Source organism: Asparagus officinalis, chromosome 4 (genome assembly GCF_001876935.1).
Source record: "Asparagus officinalis chromosome 4, Aspof.V1, whole genome shotgun sequence".
Classification (NCBI taxonomy): Eukaryota; Viridiplantae; Streptophyta; class Magnoliopsida; order Asparagales; family Asparagaceae; genus Asparagus; species Asparagus officinalis.
The window spans coordinates 78,439,824-78,465,771 of record NC_033797.1 but is presented as its reverse complement, the minus strand read 5'-3'; the positions used below and the strand labels follow the sequence as shown (position 1 = coordinate 78,465,771).

General features: G+C 39.7%; 1 protein-coding gene across 12 annotated transcripts in view; it reads right to left on the bottom strand.

Annotated features, from left to right (window-relative positions):
• The window catches only part of LOC109837772 (probable protein phosphatase 2C 47), a 45,258-nt gene extending 19,318 nt beyond the window's left edge, over positions 1–25,940 (bottom strand). For 9 of the 12 annotated variants that reach the window (XR_002246423.1, XR_002246425.1, XR_002246427.1 and 6 more), the window contains exons 1-4: positions 25,716–25,940; positions 25,272–25,387; positions 25,106–25,168; positions 1,566–1,664 (exon numbers count right to left, since the gene is read on the bottom strand). The gene's annotated coding sequence lies outside the window, so the exon portion shown is untranslated. Of the gene's footprint in view, positions 1–1,565; positions 1,665–16,672; positions 17,038–25,105; positions 25,169–25,271; positions 25,388–25,715 lie in introns of all 12 variants that reach the window. The other 3 variants (XR_002246426.1, XR_002246434.1, XR_002246430.1) reach the window with 3 other exon arrangements.

The window sequence follows — 25,948 nt, the reverse complement described above, 5'->3', positions numbered from 1 at the left end:
CATAGTTAAGTTAATTGGGCCTGATCCAAATGAGCTCCAATATACCAACTTGATACTTGGCCAATGAAAAAAAAAATGTTACCTTGAGATCTAGAAAGGCTAGAAATATGAGAATGTAAGGTCTAATAAGACTTAAGTATTCATAGGGAACCAGGACTAGTATAATAAAAAGAAACGAAACCAACTGAACCTTTTCCTGTCAAATTTTAGGATGAAGAAAAAGGTTAGCTGCATCCAAGTTCTTATAGACAAAGGATTAGAATCCCAATTGTAAAGATCACCTGGACTTGACATTAATGATCTGCACTGGTTTTGACATCCCCATGAAGATAACAGATGACAGTTTTCCTTTCTTTACCATGAAAAGAATTGTGCCTAACCAGTCTGAATTCTATTCGCACACTGATTTTGGATGAGGGAAAGAAAAAGATTACTCACAGTTTGCAGGAGACACATTGTTTCTACACTTATTTTGGATGGGAGGGAGGGAGGGAGAGAGGAAAAGAATAAGATTACTCATGGTTTGCAAGAGCCTCAATGTGAATTATCTCCAAACTAATGTGCACCAGAATAGAGTTTGTGCGTTGAGGGAGGGAGGGACGCAGGGAGGAAGGAAGGGAAAGAATAAGATTACTCAAGGTTTGCAAGAGCCTCAATGTGAATTATCTCCAAACTAAAGTGCACCAAAAGAAAGTATGTGCATTGATGGGATCATTAGAATGTTGAGCCCCAATGTGTCCCAAGGATTCAAGCTGGGAGAGACCATCTTTCTTGAAAAACTTACATTGTGAAATTTTTTTTATAAAACTACGTATATTAACGCTTGTCATTCATTTTGGATAGTGAAGAAAGACCTGGGTGAACTTAAACTAGGTAGGGGAAAAAACTACTTCCATAATCCACCTATCCTCAACTTCGTCATCGAGGCTTTTTCATCAAAATGGAATTCGTAAATGAAGCACAACTCCATCTTTGAGAAGGTTCCTTGGAGATATTGGGAAAATGTTACCAGTCGCGTAATGAATTGATGCCAAATTCCACTCAAGATTCAAAGTTACAACATAGAACTTAAAACTAATATTTAAAAAAAATAACTGTGAGATCCTTTTTCTGATAAGTAGCTAAATACATATATTTAAGTCTGTTGACAAGTCCATCAAGGTCCAATATGATGACTCTTAGGTACAGATAGCAAACATGAAACAACACTGCCAAACTCCAAAAGGTAACAATTTATAAGTAAGTCTCACTAGAGCGAACTCACAAAGTAAATTAAAGTAAATCCAAAATTCATTTTCAAATACCAAGTTGAAGATCGAGAGATCTAGATACAATTGTCTTATTCAATTCCATCTTCTGCTTCTAGGACATCTAAATTAATAGCAACAAAATGAATGAATATTCCACGGAAGAACAACAAAAGAGAAAGGGAATGCACGTAGCATAACAAGAGATATGAAGCATCAAGAAATAAGCACCATGTCAAATAGTATAATAAGAGATTGAAGAATTGTGCTTAACTGATTAATAAGAAAAGTCAATAAAGCTGCAATAAATTGATATACCTGAGGATCTACTATCCATCCGTGGTACAGTCTGATACCAAGGAGTTTAAACATGGATTGAACATGGATTGTTCCGGTATAAACTCATAGTCATCAATCCTACATACAGTAATCAAGAAAAATAAATCCTACAATGAAATTTTAAGGAAAAATATAATAGCTCATTTACCCTACAGAACTGATTTAAATGTAAGTATCATCAGAAATTATATTGCCCAGTTAAATTGATAGTTGCTGAAGGTAAGAAACAAACAACATGAGGGCATAAGTAAATTACACGATAATGGCACTTTTGTTATCATCCGAGCATACAGATAAAGTTAGTTCCCACCTCTGAAACTATATGGTGCACCTGGGCATTCGATTAAGTTCATCATTCTTCTCGATCTAAATGCCAAGAACTTCAACAGTTCCGATTCTGTTTTTTAAAATGTTGCACATAATAATCTAAGATGTTTCATTGGGATCTTCCACCATATGTTGACAAACTCCCTGGTTCCGCCTGCCATGGCATGCCAACTACTCACTCATGAATATCCTAACAAATGCAAATTATTGGCTTCTGAGTATTGCAATAAGAGGTAGGCAATTTTCGTTAGGATCCTTGATATTCTTTATCCGTATAATGAAGTGTTAGACTAAAGACAGATTATATAGATCCACATTTAGGTCCCAACAAAGCTCCTTAGGAGCAGGGTGAAAAAAAACTTATTTGGGAAGGGCCACCCTCTTTTTGACAGCATAGAGGGATGATAAACCCTACACCAAACACACACACAACCCAAAAAAATGCAACTGTGGGATTGCTGGCGGACAGTAACGAAGGTTTGTGAGTGACTAATGAATCTGACTTGCTCTGTGAACATCCTAGCAAATTTTAAATAATTTAAATTTTAGAGTGATAAAACCAAACTATAGTAAAAGAACAGCAACAAACTATTTGTTGCAGCAAGGGGCTTCACAGACACAGAAATGTCTATACAAAAGTGGTAATCACTGAATAAACACAGTAGAGACAGAGAGAACAGCACATAATAATTTTTAACGTGGTTCGGCCAGTATGACCTACGTCCACGAGCGAGACCAGCAGAGAACTTCACTAATCACAAAAGAAAAGATAACAAAGAGGATATCTGATGAGGATAATTTTTTATAATTGCTTAGTTTTGAATAAGGAAGATTTGGCAAGATTGACCAAATCTTAATTTAGTTAATTATGAGAAATTTGAGGGATTTTCTATTTTTTGGTAGGATTTTTAATTTCGATTTTTGAATTTTTGAAATTTGAATTTTGATTAAATTTGGTAGTTGAGTGATTTAAGGGATCTGATTGATTCTGAGAGATTTCAAATTTTGTAATTGCTTTATAAAAGCATGATTGTAATCAGAATGAGGATGTTGAATTATTGAGAAAAAAAAACATGTGAGTTTTCTGAATGAAAATTCTCCTCTTCGTATTTGGTGTGTGAAACCCAGATATTAAAACTAGGAGTGTGAAACCCTAGTTCTCTACCCAAGTTACTACACTATCCTACCCACCCATCCAACGTCCTGAACACTGGCTCAGTCTCCAACAGATCCGAGCCAAACTCGAGTTACGATCCACTCGCAGAGATCCCAGATCTCCTCTGCCTCGAACAGGCCGTCGAGAGCCCTGCTCCCCTCCACCTCGAACACCCGACGCCGCCACTGACTTCATCCCGACGCCGTTGTTGTCGTCGTCCGCCGCCATCAGTCACCTCACCGGACAGCCCACCGCCGTCCTCACCTACCTCCTAACAGCCCGCCGCCATTCTTCATCCTCCAGTGTCGATTCGTCCTTCCTTTCCTCAGATCGAAGAAAAGACACCAAGAAGAGGATCTTTAGATCTGGTTTTGTGTGAACAGATCGGACACCGGTGGTGTTTCATACTTGATTCAGTACGACGATGGTATAATTTCGTTCTATTATCTTTCTGTTAATCTCACTCATTAGCTAATTGCATGAATAATTTACCTCTAAACTCTTATCATATATTCACTGTTTAAATTATACAGGCGAGTGGAGAGTAACCGGACATGTGACTGTTGTACTCTCGATATTAATTTTGAACCTGCGCAATGATAATAAATACTGCAATTAAATTGATCGAGATTGGAATTATTCATAATTATCGATGCAAATCTTGTTAAAAATCCATCTGTCACGTTAATTGTTTTGAATTTCATTTCCTACCGAAGATCATGAATTTTAGCGAAACGGTGCGTTATTTCAAATTAAATTGCTGATTCCGATAGACCCCCTACCCCGTTTCACATCAATTTGGTATCAGAGCACGGTTATGTAGGAAATTTGCATCATATTTAGCTTGCATTTATTTTCTGTCTACAATCGCATTTTTTTCAACAAAAAAAATCATCATTTAGCTTGTTGGCGTGATTAGTGCATGCCACTCCGTAGTGGTCAAACTTACTTATTAGGAGAGTCTAGCGAGTCGGACAATTCTAGAATGGATTCCAACGCGTTCCCCATAGCTAACCTCATGAGTCAACTCAACGCTTTAACCCAAGCCGTGAACGAAGTTCGTCAATCTCAACAAGAAGATCATGACAGATTGCATGAAAGATTGCAGAGGTTAGAAATACGTGGGACGCAAAACAACGAACACAACGAAGAGCACGTTCCAATCAGAACCTACCAAAGACGTAATGCTCAAGATCTTGACGAACGATACCTGAAGAGCATTAAGCTGGACGTTCCTACTTTCGATGGTCGATCGGAACCTAAAATTTTTTTGGAATGGATCCGACAAGTGGACGATTACTTCAACTGGTATCCACTTTCTGAAGAGAGAAGAGTCAAATTTGCGGAAATGAAGCTGACTTGCCAGGCTAGCCAATACTGGGATAACTTGCAAATGACGAGAGTAGCTCGCCAAATGGCCCCCATCAACACATGGGCGGGTATGAAAGATACGCTCAAAGAGAAGTACATACATTTCTCTTACCACGATCGCCTTCTCGACAACCAGAACCCATTTACACAAAGTAATAAATCCACTAGGGATTATGTTACTCGATTTAAAGAGTTCCAAATTTAGTGTAATGCTTTGAACACTGAGAATCCACACCGAACAAATATAGAGTTGACTGAAATTTCGTGCAATGACAGCCCTCCGATTACTCTCCAAGTTACCCCTCTGATCACGGAGTTTACTGATATTGTCTCTATAGTTGTTCCTGAAATTAAAACTCCAACTCTTCCTGAACTCACTCCAGTGTCTGAAAACTTTGTTGACGCTCCCCACGAAATTCACCCGGACCAGCATGAACCCCAACACGTTTCTGATGTGGGTCCTAAAGTGATTCACTCAAATATCTGTATGGAAGTTGAATCCCAAATTGAGCATAATAAAATAACTACCATGTCAAATGTCAAACCCCCATGCATTGTCCCGACAGTCACTCACACATACACTAATCCATTTTGGGAATATATAGTGATTAGGGACACAAGTTTGAGCTCAAGTGTTTTTATATCCTTTCTCTCTCATATTAAGCGCACAAGAACACTCCTCCTTCACGCCCTTGTTTGCATGTTCATCACTATCACTGCTAGAACAGAATTTTTTTATTCATATTAGCGAAGAAACGCCTAATTATTCCATTTGATAGAGGACGTCATGCATTTTAGGCACTTCGTTGAGTTTGCATCTGCTTGTGATCATATTGTTCGAGTCTGCATATCATACATATTCATTTGAGTTAATTTGCATCATTTTGTTTGAATTGCATTGATCATATATTGGGGAATCAGTGATCTAACTTGAATAAATACATTGTCAACTGAAATGTATGATATGGAGTCAGGATATGATTTAAAACTGTTAATGCTGATAATTTAGATGGTTTGGACTTGTCCAAAACGGTTCCTTAAAGCCGTTTAAGATTTGATATGATATTTATGAACTTTTCCAATTCATGAAATAATTAATGGCAATATTTATATTATCAATTTGATCATGGTTCTATTTTCAATATTGATTGATTAAACAGTTCACAATGTTTATTGACAGTCCACTGATATAAGCCTGACCCTAGCCTATCATTTCTGAGAGCTCTTTCACTTTACCCCACTCCATATATTCACCCAATCTGCAGTGAATTTTAATAATATTTTAGATGGTGAATTTATGATGCAATCTAGCTAATAATTTGAGATGCAGGAAAATAGCTGACGGCAGATTAAGATGCAGGCATACTATATTGAAGATGACAAGTTTCTGCAGCCAACTCGACGGAGTCGAGTTTTCTCCCACCCGGGGAGAATGATGAGGATAATTTTTTATAATTGCTTAGTTTTGAATAAGGAAGATTTGGCAAGATTGACCAAATCTTAATTTAGTTAATTATGAGAAATTTGAGGGATTTTCTATTTTTTGGTAGGATTTTTAATTTCGAATTTTGAATTTTTGAAATTTGAATTTTGATTAAATTTGGTAGTTGAGTGATTTAAGGGATCTGATTAATTCTGAGAGATTTCAAATTTTGTAATTGCTTTATAAAAGCATGGTTGTAATCAGAATGGAGGATGTTGAATTATTGAGAAAAAAAAACATGTGAGTTTTCTGAATGAAAATTCTCCTCTTCGTATTTGGTGTGTGAAACCCAGATATTAAAACTAGGAGTGTGAAACCCTAGTTCTCTACCCAAGTTACTACACTATCCTACCCACCCATCCAATCCCCAAACTCATCACAGCCGTCCATTTTATAAAAAAAAAACAAACAAAGAAACCGTCCTGAACACTGGCTCAGTCTCCAACAGATCCGAGCCAAACTCGAGTTACGATCCACTCGCAGAGATCCCAGATCTCCTCTGCCTCGAACAGGCCGTCGAGAGCCCTGCTCCCCTCCACCTCGAACACCCGACGCCGCCACTGACTTCATCCCGACGCCGTTGTTGTCGTCGTCCGCCGCCATCAGTCACCTCACCGGACAGCCCACCGCCGTCCTCACCTACCTCCTAACAGCCCGCCGCCATTCTTCATCCTCCAGTGTCGATTCGTCCTTCCTTTCCTCAGATCGAAGAAAAGACACCAAGAAGAGGATCTTTAGATCTGGTTTTGTGTGAACAGATCGGACACCGGTGGTGTTTCATACTTGATTCAGTACGACGATGGTATAATTTCGTTCTATTATCTCTCTGTTAATCTCACTTCATTCGCTAATTGCATGAATAATTTACCTCTAAACTCTTATCATATATTCACTGTTTAAATTATACATGCGAGTGGAGAGTAACCGGACATGTGACTGTTGTACTCTCGATATTAATTTTGAACCTGCGCAATGATAATAAATACTGCAATTAAATTGATCGAGATTGGAATTATTCATAATTATCGATGCAAATCTTGTTAAAAATTCATCTGTCACGTTAATTGTTTTGAATTTCATTTCCTACCGAAGATCATGAATTTTGGCGGAACGGTGCGTTATTTCAAATTAAATTGCTGATTCCGATAGGCCCCCTACCCCGTTTCACATCAATATCACTCTCTAACCAAAGAATCACACAAAGAAAGAGATTTCTCTTTCTTTCTCTCTCTCTTCTCTCTAACTCCTCTCTGTCTCGATGCTTTATCTTCATTCACCCTCACATCCCCCTTTTATAACTTTTAAAAATTAATAAAAAATTAATCATGGTAGGTGGAACAGGAGCTAGAGTTGCAAAGATTAAAAAAATACCACAAGATTAGGCAGTCGCAAGATTAGACAGCCACCTTTGACTTTATTCAAATCACTCTCACAAATCTCCACATTGACTTGAATATGAAGATCTTCTCTTTACTCTTGTTGTCTCGCCAGAAGCCCTTTACGGGCTTAACCTCCGCTTTGTCGAACTCCAAGCAATTCGAGGCAATGCTCGATCTTGCACGAAGGTACGGGCTTCGTCATCATATCTGCTGGATTATCTATAATATCAATTTTCTCAACCTTGATGACTTTAATTTCTCTGATAAAATGATACCTGACATCTATATGTTTGGTTCTTTCATGACACATCTGATGCTTTGTCAAATGTATAGCACTCTGGCTGTCACAAAAGATCGCAATAACACCTTGGTGTAAGTCGAGATCTTTAACCAAACCTCTCAACCAAATGGCTTCTTTCATTGCTTCTGTCACCTATGATGCACGGATACGGGATACATATACGATACGGACATGGATACGGGATACAGTAAAATCCAAAAAAATAGGATAAGGGGATACGGCAAGGATTTTTTAAAAAATTATTATTATATTTTAAAAATTTTATAAAATTCAACTAACAATCTAAAATATGAATCTATCACAAAATAACAAGTTTGTAAATAAAAAGAAATTGGAGTACATACTCATTCTATCACAAAATAACAAGTTTATAAATAAAAAGGAATTGGAGTACATACTCATTCTATCATAAAATAACAAGTTTGTAAACAAAAAGTACATCAAAATGAAATAGAAGCTAGTCCGATGACTTCTTCATTGCCTTCATCATCAGCAAAGAATACAGCCTTCATGGTGACGACATCAAGAATTTCAACAACCTAAAATGAGTCGAATGCATCTCCACCAATATCCCACAGCTTCGATTCTCCTCCTTGATATTCTTGGGATGACCAAGAAAGCAAACAAAAGTTGTTATGCACATATACAAGATATTATGTCCTTGTCGGTATCATCTTGATCTTGTTCCTCTTCAAAGAGTGAATGAATATGTACTCCAATTCCTTTTGTAGCAAGAGGATGAGCAGGGTTGGTCCAGAAGCTTTAAGACCAATGCTTGCAGATTTGGAGCTGAGGATCCATAGAGCACCGACCATGGTTTCGGATCCATCAATCCTCTATCAGCAAGAGCATCTGGATCACTAAAAGTGTCAAGAGTGGCCAAGAATCTAGCATATTCCAAGTTAACTGCCCTCCGTTCATCGGTATTAGGATAATATCTCCTCAGATACTTAGACCATTCCGAAGGGATCTCCTCATCCTGATGGGTGCTTGCCGATAGATATTCTTATTGAGCCATATCTCGTGATAATATCTATTAAAGTTTAACATTGAATTAGACATTATTAATAAAAATAATCACATCAAAAATAATTAATTGATAAAATAATCCAAATTATTACATTGGATTTAAAGAGTGCGTCAAGCACTGAAGTGGCGTGTTGCTCTTATTCTATCTATCCACCAAGATCTTGTGTATGATATCATAAAATAAGGAGGGATCATTTTCTCTTTTGCCCTCGTATCTATAAATAACAACATCCACCTTCTCAACCATTGTATCTCACATATCATATACCAAATGAAAGCTGGGCTTGTTAGTATCAGTGAGCCGAATCATATCATATATAGGAGCAATGAAAGCAATAATATAATCCACTCTATCCCACCATAAATCATCAAGCACTTTCTCCTTAACAAATTGTGTTTTTCCCACATCATCATTTTTATACAAGCTCCAATGGTCGCTAAGAATCATATCTTGGAGGCTTCTCTTGATCACCGTGAACCTCTTTAGCATGATGATCCATGAAGCAAATCGGGTATCAACAATTGAAAGAATCTTCATCTTCGAATGCTCATTGAACATAGCCAACCTCATTGAGTGATTCATGATGAAGTTCTTAATCATCAAAGCATCATTAGGTGTCTCTGTAATCCAGCTGCACTCTGCATAAGCAATTGCATTAACCTCTGTATTCTTCACAGCACAGATATTCTTAAGGGCTAGATTGAGGGTATGAACACATTGAGTCCAGAAGATGTGTGAAAAAAAAATTTGCCCTTCACAACTGCCCCTACGACCTTGCAGGCCGAAACGTTATCAGTAATAACTTGGATCATATTTTGAGGCCCCACCTCTGTAATGCAATCTTCAAGCTTCTCTGCAATGAAATATCTATTCTTCTGCTCTCCCTCGGCATTGGTCCGCTTTGTGAGACCGCAATGAAATTTATCAGTGGTCTCCTCTGTGCATCTACCCAGTCATCACTGCATAGAGATCCCCTCCTGCTTCCATGTGCCCCTTATGGGCTCTAACAACATCTCTACATGAGCCTTTTCACGTTGCAAAAGAGTGGTCCTCAAAGAATTATAACTCGGAGGCTTGTAACCGGCAATTGGATTGCTTGCGACATATGTAAAAGCTCTGGAGAAATAAGGATTTCTTATCAAATTAAATGATAGCCCACCAGTATAGAACATCCTTGCAATAATTAAATCAAATTCATCTTTTGCCCCTGTATTGAAGGCTTGTTCAACGGTGATGGCTCCCCTCCTCCTCTTTGGCTCACTTGGACGAGAAGGCATGCTCTGACTTCCTGATGTTGCACTTGACGTTGAAGAACCTGACAGCGTCGCTGTCCTAGGCATAGAAGCCCTCAGCCTTACTTCTGCTTGATCTATATCAGTTTGCATGTCTCTCATATTGTGCGGCTTAACGCCTTTGCATATTTTAATTCCTTGCCCACTAATCCATATTAGATGAGCATTGACCCTTGAGTAGGAGGATGTAAATACTTCATGACAGTAACTACACATCCACTGCTAATTCTCCCCTCCTTTACTCATCTTCTCTAACTTCATGACATACTTCCACAAAGGAGTGTGATCATCTTGAACAGACTATGCACCGGAATTACCTTCTGCTTCTATTGCTATAAACAATAAGTAATAAATACTAATTAAATATTAAACCATAACATATATGAAACGTAATACAAAAATCTCGATTTAGTATAAATGAGTAACTTTCTCCATCAGATTTATGATAATAATATGAACTATTAGCATGCATAACATAGAGAAGCTTATAAGTTTCCACAAATTATAATGCAAGAAATATGTATTTCCATTTGAAATATGAAATATGTTTTTTTAGTAAGAATTAAGTGATTAACAATTAAATATTTACATATTCATAATTTATTATTTAGCATGCTAATTACTATTTTAAGCTCTTTTTTCTAATTATACTAATTAATAAGTTGTTGCTCACTGATTTTGTTTTCTTTTTACAAATAATACTTGGGAGTTAAGTAGCAACGAGCAAGGATGAAGGATCAATCAAATTTTCCAACACAACTACCAAAATAAATATCCATAATTCATACATTAAATATGTATATTCATATTGTATTCATGTTTTCTAATTAGAAAATCTTCATATTCTAATTAGAAAATCTTCATATGTATATTCATATTGTATTCATATTTTCTAATTAGGATGTGGTTCTTGTTTTACTTGGTGTCATGACATATAAAAAAGAGAATAAATTCTAACTCTTAGTAATAGATCATACAACTAACACTATGAAGTAAACTTATGTGATAAATACAAAGGTGCGAATGTAATATAATTATTGACTAACAAATAATCGGAATGGACAAAACTTCATCATCATTGCCAAAACAAATTGAAATGTTAATATTCATAATTCATTTGTGTAATGTTAATAATTCATTTGTGTTAAGAAACTGAAATTGAAATTGAAAAAATATTCATATGTTAAGAAATTAAAACTAAAACTGAAACTAAAATTAAAAAAAAACAAAAAACCAAATGAAGAATAGGATTGCAGCACTGTGACTTGCTCAGTTGCTCAGCAGTAGCACGAAGCTGCATAAACAAAAAAAGGTTAGTCTTTTCAAAAAAAATTAAGTGGAGAGAGACAGAGACTGATAGAGAGACGGAGAGATTGAGAGAGAGACCGCATCAGAGAAAAAGAGAGAGAAAGAGAATCAGAGAGAGACTTAGAGATCGAAAGAGACGAAGAGAGAGAGAGATAGAAAGAGAGAGAAAAGAAGAGATCGAGAGAGAGACTGACCTAGTAGCGACGAGGACGAGCGACGAGATCATAACGAGAGAGAGAAGACGAGATCGAAGCTATCGTGGCGGTGTCGAGACTCAGGTGAGTGAAAATTTTAGGGTTTAGTTTTGGGTTTGGATTTTGGTTTTGTCTTTCACTGTTTTTTTTCCTTTTTGTTCGGTGAATCCTAGCCGTGTCCCCGCCTTCCCTTGACCATGTCCCCCTGGATTGACCGTTGACCCGTGTCCGACACGTATCGTGCACGTGTCGCGCATGAATTCGTGTCCAATTCGAGTCGGACACGGATTCGTGGCCTCCGGGGGTGAATCCATACTTCAGAGTCTGTCACTGTCATATAGTCTGCCTCTGTGGTAAACAAAGCAACTATCGACTGTAGAGTCACCTTCTAACTAATGGCATCACCTGAAAGAGTGAATATATAATTTGTCAAGGATCGTTTCTTATCCAAATCACCCACATAATTTAAATTAGAATAGCCAAGTATTCTGTAATCTGAGTTTGTGTTCCTGCTAAAATACAAACCAATATTAGTTTATCCTCTCAAATATCTGAGTACTCATTTCACAGCCTGCCAATGGACCTTTCCAGGCTTATCCATATACCGACTCACAACACTGACTATATGTGAAATATCTGGACGGGTGCAGACCATAGCATACATAATGCTTTTAACTGCACTTGCATGCATAAGGAATACAATACATGTACTGCTTCTCCTCAGTCTGAGGTGACAAATCTGCTGAAAGATTAAAATGAGCAGCAAGCAGAGTTTTCACAAGCTTAGCATCAAGCATGTCAAATCTCTCAAACACCTTCTTGATGTATTTCTCCTGAGATAGGAATAAACTTCTTTCTCGTTTGTTCCTGTAGATCTTCATCCCCAAAATCTTCTTTGTTGCTCTCAAGTTCTTCATCTTAAACTCATGTCATGTTTGAGTTAAGATTTTAACTCGTTGATTTCTGACATATCTTTAGCTGCAATCAACATGTCATCAACATACAGAAGCATATATATGAAAGAACCATCATTAAGCTTTTTATGATAAACGCAACTATCATATTTACTCCTGGAGTAACCATGCTCAAACATGAAAGTATTAAATCTCAAATACCACTGTCTTGGAGACTGTTTCAAACTATAAAAAGATTTTTTTTAACATGCATCCATGATCTTCTTTTCCTTCAACAATGAACCTCTCTGGCTAATGCATAAAGATCTGCTCCTCAAACTCGTCATGTAGAAAAGTCGTCTTTACATCAAGTTGTTTAAGCTCCAAATTAAAATGAGCAACCATGGCAAGCAGCATGCGAATTGATGCTTATTTTACAACTAGAGAGAATACTTCATTAAAGTCTACACCTTATGTCTGACTGTAACCTTTAGCTACCAAGCGTGTCTTGTACCTTACAGAATCTGTATTTGGAGTTCGTCCTTTCTTTTTGAATACCCATTTACAGCCAGTAATTTTCTATCCCCTTGGTGACTTTACTAACTCTCATGTCTGGTTCTTGTGAAGAGACTTTATTTCTTCAGTTATCGCAACAGTCTAATTTGCAGCTTCATTGCCACTAATAGCCTCCTTATAAGTAGAAGGCTCTGGAATCTCAATCGATTCTGCTATACTTAAAACGAAAGCAAGCATGTCTACATAGCGTTGAGGAGATTGGATCTGCCTTTTTATTCTCCCGATGGTAATATTATATTATTGCTCTTGCAGTGTGTCAGCATCTAAGGTTGAACCTTCCGCAGTATCAACTGGTTCAACATAAGCGTCCTCAAGCATTCTCTTTGAAGCTGAGTTCTCTAGCTTCACCTGCTTACTAGACTCATTTTCAGTACCTGTGGTATCAATAACAAAATCCTTTCTCAGGTGAAGCATGGATTTCTCATCAAAAGTAACATCCCTACTAATAATAAACTTAGGTGATTTGGTATCAGAATACCATAATCTATATCCCTTCACCCCAGTAATATATATTAGAAAGATAGCTTTCTTTGTTCTAGGTTCAAGTTTACTATCATTAACATGAAAATAAGCAAAGCAACCAAATACTCTTAAATGAGAGTAATCAGCAGGGGCATACCTCTTCTGGAGTCTTAAAATCAATTATTGTAGAAGGAAATCTGTTTATCAAATAGCAAGCTGTATTGACTGCCTCGGTCCAAAAGTCTTTTGACAAACCGACATTAGAGAGCATGCACTGAGCTCTCTCTAAAAGTATTCTGTTCATCCTTTTTGTAACTTTATTTTGCTGTGGCGTATGCTAAATTGTACGGTGATAGACAATACCCTCATTCTTGCAGTATTGATCAAACTTTGCAAAACAAAACTTCATCCCATTGTCGGTTCTGAGGAGCTTCACTTTCTTTCTTGTTTGCTTCTTAATCATAACCTTCCATTGTTTGAAGGTTATGAACACATCACTTTTATGTTTTAAATGATAAACCTAAACTTTTCTGAAATAATCATCAATTAATGTTAGCAGAAAATAAGCTCCACCTTTCGATGGAACCTGAGAGGGATCCCAAATATCTGAATAGATATAATCTAAAGTACCCTTAGTTCTGTGAACACCGGTACTAAAGGAGACTCTAGGGTGTTTGTCAAAAACACAATGCTCACAAAAGTCTAGTTTGCTAGTTTTCTGACCACAAAACAGACCTTGTTTGCTCAACATATTCAGTCCTCTCTCACTCATATGCCCTAACCATATATGCCACAAACGTGTAGTATCTAAATCTGAATCCTCTGAGGATGACATTGCTGCAGCACCTGTCACTGTACTGTCTTTAAGGATATATATGATATTTACCTTCTTTCCTTTCATCACAATAAGAGAGCCTTTACTAACCTCTCAAAACTCCACCTTCAAGCGAAAACTTAAAACCATTTGTGATGTGAAACAATGTATATGCAGGTGTAAGATCAGCGATAACAATGCTTCACCAAATCAGCGATCGATCTAAGCAGGAAACTCAAGAATAAAATGAAGCGACCGATGGTTTTTAAGCAAAAACTACAATGTACTAAGTTTGAATCTTTGTAAAATTATTCAGATAAGTAATGTAATGATTTGTTCTTTTAATACAGTTCAACTCGTAATATTAGATCAGCAGATATACTCAGTAACAGAATCGCTCACTCACTAATCAAACGGAATACAGCACAATCGCATTTGATATTAAAATTAATAACAGCATGCACGTAATAGTGGTTCCGAAAATATTAGGTTGATAGAGAAATAAACTTTCGTCGGGCTGAACTGGTTCGACGTGATGGATCTCTGGAGGCGGTGTAATAACCTCGAATCTGAGTGGCGGGAGTTCTCCTCCGAGAGCTACGTAATTGGGATGAAGCGGCGTGTCTGGATGAAAACGTCGGTGCCAAGAACTAATTCCCAAACGGCTCTCCATACTGTCTACAATCGGATGAGTCACGCATTCGACGTATTCAGGAACACTCTCGAACGTCTGGTAATCGAACCACGGGGAAAGTTGCAAATCAACAATACCAGTCTCTGGATCAAGCACGAGATCGTTGTCTTCAGCGTCAGGATCAGCCATACACCAGCGGACTGCGGAATCAAAATTCAAAACAATGTAGATTGGGTCTGAATCAGGGTCTGGTCCAACTGAACCGATTGAGTCTGAACTAAAATAGACCACCTAATGAAATAAAGTGGTATGAACAAGTAGACCAGATCCAAATATAAAGGGGTCGGGTCTGTTCAAAGCCCAAACCCAAAAATTCGGCTCGACTGCGATCTGAGGAGAAGCGCACGACGTCGAGCGGCGGCAGCCTTCGGTGGCTGAGGATGAGAACAACGGCGATCTTCGTCAATTAGGGCGACGACGGGGTAGATTTGGGACGCGGTAGAGGGCGGGGCGCTGTCGGAGGTGGAGGAGGTGGGGAAACTCGACGGTGGTTGTCGAGCGGCGGAGGCTGAAGGCGGCGATTAGGGTTTCGGGGCTCAGATGGAGATACAGGCGGAGCTTCGACTGCTTTTCAGAGGGAGGACGAACAAGGCTTCGACAGATGTAGAGGGTGGGGTTTTCGGTGGCGGTTTCGGTATGACTGAGGATGGCGACGAACTACTCGGAGGTAGAGGGGGTGGACAAAGACGGCGGCTAGGGTTTCACACCTCTAGGTCGTGCGGTTTTACACCAGATTCAGGTAACGCAAACTATTCTTTTTTATTTCAATCTTCAATAATCTTAATTCTGATTACAACAATGTTTATATAGAGAATATTACAGATTTTGAAATCTCAATCAAATCTCTCTCAACCTCATCCAATAACAAACTAAATAAATAACTAACAATAATTCAAATCTGAAATCAACTACTAACTGAAAAATAAAAAAAATCTAAATATCAGAACTATATCCCTGCGATCTGACGCACGGCTGAAATACGACGTCTCCTACGTTGATAAACACGACGAAAGTCACGTGCACGTGCTTGGATGTCCTCATCAATTTGAGTCAAGGGTGCCTAATAAAATGATGTTCTTCTTTAACTCTGGTATATGTCGGTTATTGCTTAGTGTTCTAACAATACCATCATGGTTCTAATCTTAATTGATCCGATACCAACAGTCATGCAAGGCATGTTATTTCCCAATAAGACATTCCTAACATCGATAGACTGATATGTGACAAACCAATCCATATGCGGACACATATGGTAGGAACAACCCGAATCAAGAACTCACTCATCTTGTGAATAAGTATTAACATTGACTGAAAGAACTTCATGTGTACTAGAAGACTCTTCAGTTACAGTGACAACTGAAGGTTTCACCTCCCCAGACTTCGATTGCGAACTATCCTTTGCTTTGAGCGTTGGACAATTAGGTTTTATATGCCTATACTTGTAACAGTAATAACATTCAATATTTTTTCTTGGCCTAGACTTTGATCTAGACATATTTCTAGATTTGCCTCTACCACTAACACCCTTTTCAGGACGATCACGAACGAATAAGCTTTCAGCTTGATCCTCTCCTCTTACAACAGACACTTTTTGTCTTAACTTTTTTAAATGTAAGGCTGATTTGACATCCTCTAAAGAAAATGTATCTCTATCGTATAACATGTTATTGACAAAATTTTCATAGGATGGATGTAATGAACATAACAAGATAAGGGTTTGATCTTCTTCATCGATTGTAACATCAATATTCTTTAAATCCATAAGAATAGTATTAAGTTTATCTAAGTGGTATTTAATTCGCATACCTTTATTCATGCGAAGGGTGAAGAGGAGTTGCTTCAAGTAGAGCTTGTTCGTTAAAAATTTCGTCATGTACAAGCTCTCCAACTTGAGCCACAAGTCGGCGGTGGTATCTTCATTGGCAACCTCCTGCAGGACCTCATCGGCCAAACATAGTTGTATGGCACTATGCGCCTTCATCTCTAGCTCTTCTTTCTCATCATCGGGTATAGATTTTGGTAACTTATCTTTTCCGGACAAGACCTTGAACAGTCCTTGTTGTACTAGGCAAGTCTTATTTTCACTCTCCATTAACTGAAGCTGTTTCTCCCATCGAATTTCTCCACTTTGTATTTTGCAGAAGACATCTTAAAGCCCACTAGAACAGTAACTGTAGTTATGAACAGTAACCGTATGTATGAATAGTGATAGTGCTTATGAATAGTACAGTATTCGTGAATAGTATTCAGTGCATTTAAAGAGTAAATGGTAATCTATTTATTTTCCGATGTGGAGAATCCATTTTTAATGGCAGTTACAGAACATACGATAAGCAAATATACATACTCTAAGCCAAGCTCTAATACCAATTGGCGAGACAGGAAGAGAAAAGAGAAGATCTTCATATTCAAGTCAATGTGGAGATTTGTAAGAGTAACTTAAATAAAGTCAAGGGTGGCTGCCTAATCTTGTGACATTTTTTTTAATCTTTGCAACTCCAGCTCCTGTTCTCCCTACCATGTTTAATTTTTTATTAATTTTTAAAAGATATAAAAGGGGAAGGTGAGGGTAAATGAAGATAAAGCATCGAGACAGAGAGGAGTTAAAGAGAAGAGAGAGATAGAATAAGAAATCTCTTTCTTTGCGTGATTCTTTGGTTAGAGAGTGATCTCCTCTTTGTAATCTTTTTTTTTGTGATTAGTGAAGTTCTCTATTGTTCTCGCCTGTGGACGTAGGTCATACTGACCGAACCACGTTAAATCCTTATGTGTTGTTTTCTTTGTCTTCACTGTGTTTATTCAGTGTGTGAACGTGCGTGTGCCAGCTGGCATCTCAAATCACGTGTGTGCATGAAACCAAACCCAAGCAGCGGCCAGCGGGTATTCTTAACCGGCCCAACATCGCTTCTTATAAATACACATGTTTACCTAGGGTTTTGTGATGTGGGTGAAAAATTATAGTGGGAACAGCGGCAGGGAATAAAAGGCTACGGGAAAAGGACTGCGGAAAAGTAGAGAGGTTGAAAAGTTTTTTTTTCTTTCCGGCTGTAAGGTGAAACAGATGGTAGGCTGGTTTCTTGAGGAGTTTTCAAGAGTCTAGAAAAGAAAGATCTTTAAGGAGAGAAAAAGAGAGATTCTACAAAAGAGAGGTCAATTTAGAGAGATTCTACAAAAGAGAGGTCAATTTCTTTTGGGTAAAAATTAGATCTTTTTTTTTCTTTGAGACGAGCTTGTGGATTGTACAAGTCGTCGGTGTTCTCCTTATAGTAAAATCTCCCCTCACCCCTCCCGTGGACGTAGGCAAGTTTGCCGAACCACGTAAATCTCGTGTATTTACTGTTTTCTGGGTGTTGGCTATAGCTTGTAGGTTCCCTTAATATTCGGTCTTAGAGCTGATGAGAGGAAGAGTGTATATTTCACTTTGATGAAATATATCACTTTCGGTTCTTGTTTCCTTTAAGAAATAAGAATTTCACTATCTATTCTCGTTTCCTTTGAGAAACAAGAATATAGAGGTTGACTTGTGCTTTTGTGACAACAAAAGCCAGGGCTTTCTCTCAGGTGATATCGCTTCCGCGACGGTGGGCGTGACTCTGCGCCCAACAATTGGTATCAGAGCTGTTATTCATATTGGGAGTGGTGTAGCTTCTGATTTGAGGTGGTGCTCGGTAATTTCCTGAGAGAAGCGGATTCATTAATACAAGCGGAAAATGGCGTTAACAAGTAAAACAGTTAAAGTGGGAAAATACAAGTTTGAAAAATTCAATGGGAAGAATGATTTTTCCTATTGGAGGATGCAGATGAAGAACACGTTGATTTCGCAGAAATTGCACAAAGCTTTGGCAGAAAAAGAGAAGAAGCACAAGGATATGTCTGATGAGGATTGGGAGGAGCTGGATCTGGAAGCACGGGCGTCGATTATCCTTTGCCTTGAAAGAGATGTAGCTTTCTTGGTAGATGAAGAGGAAACGGCTGCGGACGTGTGGTCGAAATTAGAAAGCACCTTCATGACGAAGAGTCTAACAAACCGGATCTATTTGAAATCCAAATTGTATACTTGCAAGATGGAGGAGGGCTCATCAATCCGGGAATATATCAACAAGTTCGATAGGATTATATCGGATCTGAAGGACATCGATGTGACTGTAGAAGATGAGGATCAAGCGCTTCTACTACTTCTATCTCTGCCGAAGTCTTATGAGAACCTGGTGCAAACATTGATGCTTGTGGGAGACAATTTGACGATGGATGAGACTAGAACGGCGCTTCTAGCGGATGACCTTCGGAAGATTGCAACCAGTGACATGATTACTGGTGGTAACAAAGAACAATCCCAGGGATTGTTTGCTAGAGGAAGGAGCAATGAGCGAGGAAAAGGCAAGGGAGGAAAGTCTAGATCTAAATCGAGACCTCTTGCGGGAAGAGCGTGCTTCAAATGCGGTGAAGTAGGGCATTTCAAGGTTGACTGTCCTAACAAGAGAGTAGGTGGGAAAAAGAACAACAAGACCGAGAGAAGAGAAGGCAAGGAAGAGACGAGTTACGCATCGGAGGAAGGGAGCGAGAAAGAATGCTATGCTGTTACGGGTGACAAAGATATCTCCGGTAAGTGGATACTTGATTCGGGCTGCTCTTACCACATGTGCCCAAATAGGAAGTGGTTTAGATGGTGGAACCGTATTGATGGGGAACAACCATGCTTGTAAAACGGTGGGGCTAGGTGATATCAAAATCAAGATGCATGATGGAGTGGTTCGAACTCTAACGGACGTGCGGCACGTTCCCGCCTTGCGGAAGAATCTTATCTCCGTGGGTGCATTGGACTCCGGTGGCTGCAAGATTGTTACAGAGAACGGAGTGAAGAAGGTTGTTCGAGGTTCCCTAACAGTGATGAAGGGTGTTCGTCACGGTATTCTATATACTCTCTCGGGTATGACGGTGACAGGAGATGCAGCGGTTGGAACTGAAGGAAGTGGTGGAGACCCATGTGAGCACACCCGGTTATGACATAGGCGGCTTGGGCACATGTCAGAGAAGGATCTGGTTCTGCTTGGTAAGGAGGGTTTGCTAAAGAATCTGAAGAAACCTTGCATGGATTTTTGCGAGGATTGTGTGTACGGAAAGACGCACAGGGTCCAATTCTTGAAAAACAATCACAAGAGCAGAGGTATACTAGATTATGTGCACACGGATGTTTGGGGTCCGGCTCAGACAACTTCCAAGGGTGGTTCCAGGTATTTTGTCTCGTTCATAGACGATTATTCTAGGTATGCTTGGATTTATTTTTTTAAGCATAAGAATGATGTATTCGAGACATTCAAGAAGTGGAAAGCAATGGTTGAGAACAGGACGGGCAAGAAATTGAAGACACTGAAATCTGACAATGGTACAGAGTATACAGATGGTGCTTTCAAGAAGTTCTGTGATCAAAAGGGCATTGTTCGACACTGGACAGTCAGGTCAACACCACAGCAGAACGAGGTCGCGGAGAGACTGAACCGAACATTGCGGGAGAAGGCAATGAGTATGCGATCTTATGCTGGATTGGACAACGAATGGTGGGCAGAAGCGGTGGCTACAGCATGTTACATTATGAACTGTTCTCCACATTCGACATTGGATGGTGATACACCCTATAGATGTGGTCAGGGGAACATGCGAATTATGAGAGGCTCAGAATTTTCGGATGTACCGCCTATTATCACGTCAACGAGGGAAAGCTTGACGCGAGGACCAAGAAGGCGATATTTTTGGGGTATGCAAAGGGCGTAAAAGGCTATCGCCTTTGGTGTACAGAAGATTTGAAGTTCGTGATCAGCAGGGACGTTACCTTTGATGAAAAATCCATGATTGCTAGGGCGCCCAAGGATGATGGTGTTGGGACTGTTGGGACTTCAAAGTCCCAGGTTATTGAGATAGAACCGTAAGACCAACCAGGTTCTAGTCATGTTCAAGTGGAAAATCAGGTAGATGATGAGCTTGAGCAAGAGGAGGTTCAGCAGGAGAATACACAGGTACTGCAACAACAGCAGCTCGAGGATACTTTGGCTTCCACTAGGCCAAAGCGAGTATACAAAGGAGAATACACAGGCACTACAACAACAGCAGCTCGAGGATACTTTGGCTTCCACTAGGCCAAAGCGAGTATACAAGCAGGTACAAAAGCTGGGGGCTGATCAACCCCTGAAGCACTATGGGCAGGTTAATTTGGTTGAATACGCACTCTCGGTGGAGGAAGATGAGTCGGTCTCCTTCAAGGAAGCTATTCGGGACAAAGATAATGAGAGTTGGTTGGTTGCGATGGAGGAGGAGATGGAATCTCTTCGGAAGAACCAAACATGGGAGGTGGTCCCATTGCCCGTAGGAAGAAAAGCTATTGGTTGTAAGTGGGTGTATAAGAGAAAGGAAGATCCTTCAGAGGTCGGTAGCACAAGGTACAAGGCGAGACTAGTGGCTAAAGGGTTTGCACAAAGAGAGGGTGTGGATTACAATGAAATATTTTCTCCGGTGGTGAAACACACTTCTATTCGGGTGCTATTGAGTATTGTTGCTCATGATGATCTTGAGACACTTCTATTCGGGTGCTATTGAGTATTGTTGCTCATGATGATCTTGAGCTGGAACAACTCGATGTTAAAACGGCCTTCTTGCACGGAGACTTGGATGAAGAGATCTACATGCATCAACCTGAGGGTTACAAGGTTGAGGATAAGGAGCATCATGTATGTCGCTTGAGGAAGTCATTCTATGGACTGAAGCAATCTCCTCGGCAGTGGTACAAGCGATTTGACTCCTTCATGCTGAAGCATGGATTTTCCCGAAGCGATTACGATTGCTGTGTTTACATTCGGAAGCTTCGTGGAGGTGATTATATCTATCTTCTTTTGTATGTGGATGACATGCTTATTGCTTCAAAGAGCAGGGTGGAGATAGATATGCTGAAATCTTAACTTGGTAAAGAGTTCGAGATGAAGGACATGGGCGCTGCTAGAAAAATACTGGGTATGGAGATTAGAAGAGAGCGGGCGAATCGGCGATTGTTCTTGAGTCAGAAGGGCTATATAGAGCGGGTGATCGCGAGGTTTGGGATGCAAAGTGCTAAGTCGGTGGCGACTCCATTGGCTCCACACTTTAGGCTTTCAGGTAAACAATCTCCCACTACAGCGGAAGATAAGGCACACATGGAGCGTGTTCCTTATGCTAGTGCAGTTGGCAGTTTAATGTACGTCATGGTGTGTACACGTTCAGATATTTCACAAGCGGTTAGTGTGGTCAGCAGGTTCATGGCGAATCCGGGAAAGGCGCATTGGGAAGCTGTGAAGTGGGTCCTGAGGTACTTGAAAGGTATCGCGGATACGGGTCTGTGTTTTGGTGGAGATACATGTCAGATTGACGGGTTTGTTGATTCTGATTATGCGGGCGATCTAGATAGACGGCGATCTACTACTGGTTATGTATTCAGAATACATGAAGCTCCAGTTAGTTGGTGATCGATGTTGCAGGCTACAGTGGCACTTTCTACTACAGAAGCCGAGTACATGGCCATGGCGGAGGGAGTGAAGGAAGCATTATGGTTGTGGGGTCTTCTAGAAGACTTGGGGATTGAGCAGGAGAACGTGAACTTGTGGTGCGACAGTCAAAGTGCGATTCACTTGGCGAAGAATCAAGTTCATCATGCTCGTACAGTCGTACCAAGCATATCGATGTCAGGTATCATTTCGTGCGGGACGTCATAGAGAAAGGTGATATTTCTCTCATGAAGGTGCATACGAATGAGAATCCAGCAGACATGTTGACCAAGGTGGTCACAGGTAGCAAGTTTAAGCATTGCTTGGACTTGTTTCATATCAGTCCTTGTTGATTTGCCCAAGAGTGCATGGCCCTTCGGGGCGGTGATGGGGTGAGGTGGAGACTATATGGAGAACAAATTCTGAACTACGGTTAGCTTGATCCCGGTGGAGGGTACGTAGGCAGTCACGGTAAAGTGACGCAGCTGGTTTGGCCTGGTTTGACCGATGGAGATCTCTCTGGTGATGTTCGCGGTGTTCTTCTGGTGTTCGTCCAAAATTTGAGGTTTATCAAATGATGTACGAGGTGGAGAATTGTAAACGTGCGTGTGCCAGCTGGCATCTCAAATCACGTGTGTGCGTGAAACCAAACCCAAGCAGCGGCCAGCGGGTATTCTTAACCGGCCCAACATCGCTTCCTATAAATACACATGTTTACCTAGGGTTTTGTGATGTGGGTGAAAAATTACAGTGGGAACAGCGGCAGGGAATAAAAGGCTACGGGAAAAGGACTGCGGAAAAGTAGAGAGGTTGAAAAGTTTTTTTTCTTTCCGACTGTAAGGTGAAACAGAGGGTAGGCTGGTTTCTTGAGGAGTTTTCAAGAGTCTAGAAAAGAGAGATCTTTGAGGAGAGAAAAAGAGAGATTCTACAAAAGAGAGGTCAATTTAGAGAGATTCTACAAAAGAGAGGTCAATTTCTTTTGAGTAAAAATTAGATCTTTTTTTTTCTTTGAGACGAGCTTGTGGATTGTACAAGTCGTCGGTGTTCTCCTTATAGTGGAATCTCCCCTCACCCCTCCCGTGGACGTAGGCAAGTTTGTCGAACCACGTAAATCTTCACCCCTCCCGTGGACGTAGGCAAGTTTGTCGAACCACGTAAATCTCGTGTATTTACTGTTTTCTGGGTGTTGGCTATAGCTTGTAGGTTCCCTCAATATTCGGTTTTAGAGCTGATGAGAGGAAGAGTGTATATTTTACTTTGATGAAATATATCACTTTCGGTTCTTGTTTCCTTTGAGAAATAAGAATTTCACTATCTATTCTCGAAATATATCACTTTCGGTTCTTGTTTCCTTTGAGAAATAAGAATTTCACTATCTATTCTCGTTTCCTTTGAGAAACAAGAATATAGAGGTTGACTTGTGCTTTTGTGACAACAAAAACCAGGGTTTTCTCTCAGGTGATATCGCTTCCGCGGCGGTGGGCGTGACTCTGCGCCCAACACAGTGTATTCATTCTCCACTCGTGTATAGACATCTTTCGTGTCTGTGAAGCCCCTGCTGCAACACTATTAACTTGCATGAGGAGACAGTAAACTACAATTCACGCAACTGTACACAAGAAAAAATGTCCAGAGATGTCATTTTTGGAACTTATAAAGTATAGTGATAGTTGTTGATAAAAATAATTGAGATGTGTGGAATTATTAAAATAGTTCTAAACAATAACCTAGAACTTGTGGAGTGCTGAACAACTGAGAGAAATGATGAGCATCTAACAGGCACAGTGAAAGTAGGATGTATACTTAGCTCAAAACACAAGTGCTCACAAGCCTATGCGTATGCACATATAATGGTGAGGGAACTTGTGGAGGCGATCATATGGGAGGTGATTAAGCTTGTTATTACAGTTGTCTACAATAGCATATAAAGTTTAAAAAGAAAGCAAATGTTGAGGTAATATCTGATTTGACAATAGCATGTACGAAGCGCTGATGTCTCAAACATCTTGAAGATGGGAGTTCCGTAATGATCTCCTTGCTTATCATGTTTCCATACCACTTGGTAGAACTCGAGCAGCAATAATTGATGATGAAGGAGAGCTTAGTCTATGACTAATTTTCTATTTCTTTTATTATTACAAATACAGTTACCTACAGAAAGGGCTCATTTACAATAGAGGCGCAATTTCATCCCTCGGATGAAATCTGATGGGTAAGAGGGTCATCAATTGGATCAAAAACCTAGCCCTTAAAGGAATAAAACTCCTAATTAATTAGGCAGCAGTCGTCTACTACAAAATACGTTCGCCGAGCCCTGCCTGGTGCACCAGTCTGAATCATGCTCGGATTGGCTTTTCGAACCGAAAGTGTCTCAAGTACCCCAGATCTAGTTGGTCAGTATGTTTAGTTGTACCGTCTTCTAATCACCATGCGCAATTGTGCATATATGTGCGCGCGTGCATAGAAGAAACAAGCTCAGCGAGTGCACAATGCTCAGTGAGCCTTCAATAAGCAAAGGTCCTCGTGACGCAGACACTCCAATGTATTTTCTAGAACTAGAAGCGTTCATAATCTCCACCCTAACTATCGAATCATAGGTGATCCTAGGATAGGAATCAAAGCATGATTGCACGATAAAGTGATCTTTTAACTAAAAGATAGGACATCACATTGCAAGCATAATAATGACTCTATCTTGAAGGTGAATTAGGCTTGAAGTTTCATCGAAGCTTACCTCCCAAAGCACACATCAATCTGAAAGCAGATTAGGGAGCAGAGAAATCGCCTCTCCTATCTTCTGTTACAAATCAAGGACCAAAAGGAATAATTAAAATGAGTACAAATCTAGCAAAAATCAGACTCGTAGACATCTACTGGAAAATTTAAAACGAAAATAAGACCTCTTGGTTTTCAGAATTGAGCAGGCTATCTACAGTAAGGGACATCAAATCCTGCTGCGGTACTTGAGTCCAATTAAGATCAAGCCTTGCATCACCACGCAGAAGAAGAACATTGCCTGAAAACAAATTTGAGGATCCATCAATTAAAAGAAGGAGACAATGAACGAGATTTTAAGAGAAATCCGCAAATTTCAAGAACGCGTCAAGGAACAAGAAGCATGACGATCGACCAAGAAAAGGAACGAATTCAAGAGGAAAAGGAGATATAAAAACAAATCCAAGAACGAAGTAAATAAATAAAGCGATTCAAGAGACGAAGCCATCGTCGATCGAGAGAATCGATAAGAAAAAAAAGGCCGATCAAGATTACTTCAAAGGGACAGGATCGCAATCAAGAAACACAGAAAGAGGAAGGAATCGAGGGATCAGATATCAAGAACTCACAGATCGAGACGAGAAGAGAAGTTGAGGTTTCGTTCTCGAGGACGATAAGAATGGAGCGACTGAAGAAATTGATAAACTTCGTCTTGTAGATGACGCCATTATCGATCTCCGCCATTGTTTCTTCGCTTCTCTCCTCGATTCGCGTTTAAGAACGCTAACGATTGATTATTTCTCCCTGATCCCTGAACCATTGAGAGGGGGGGAGAGAGAGAGAGAGAGAGAGGGAGGAAGAT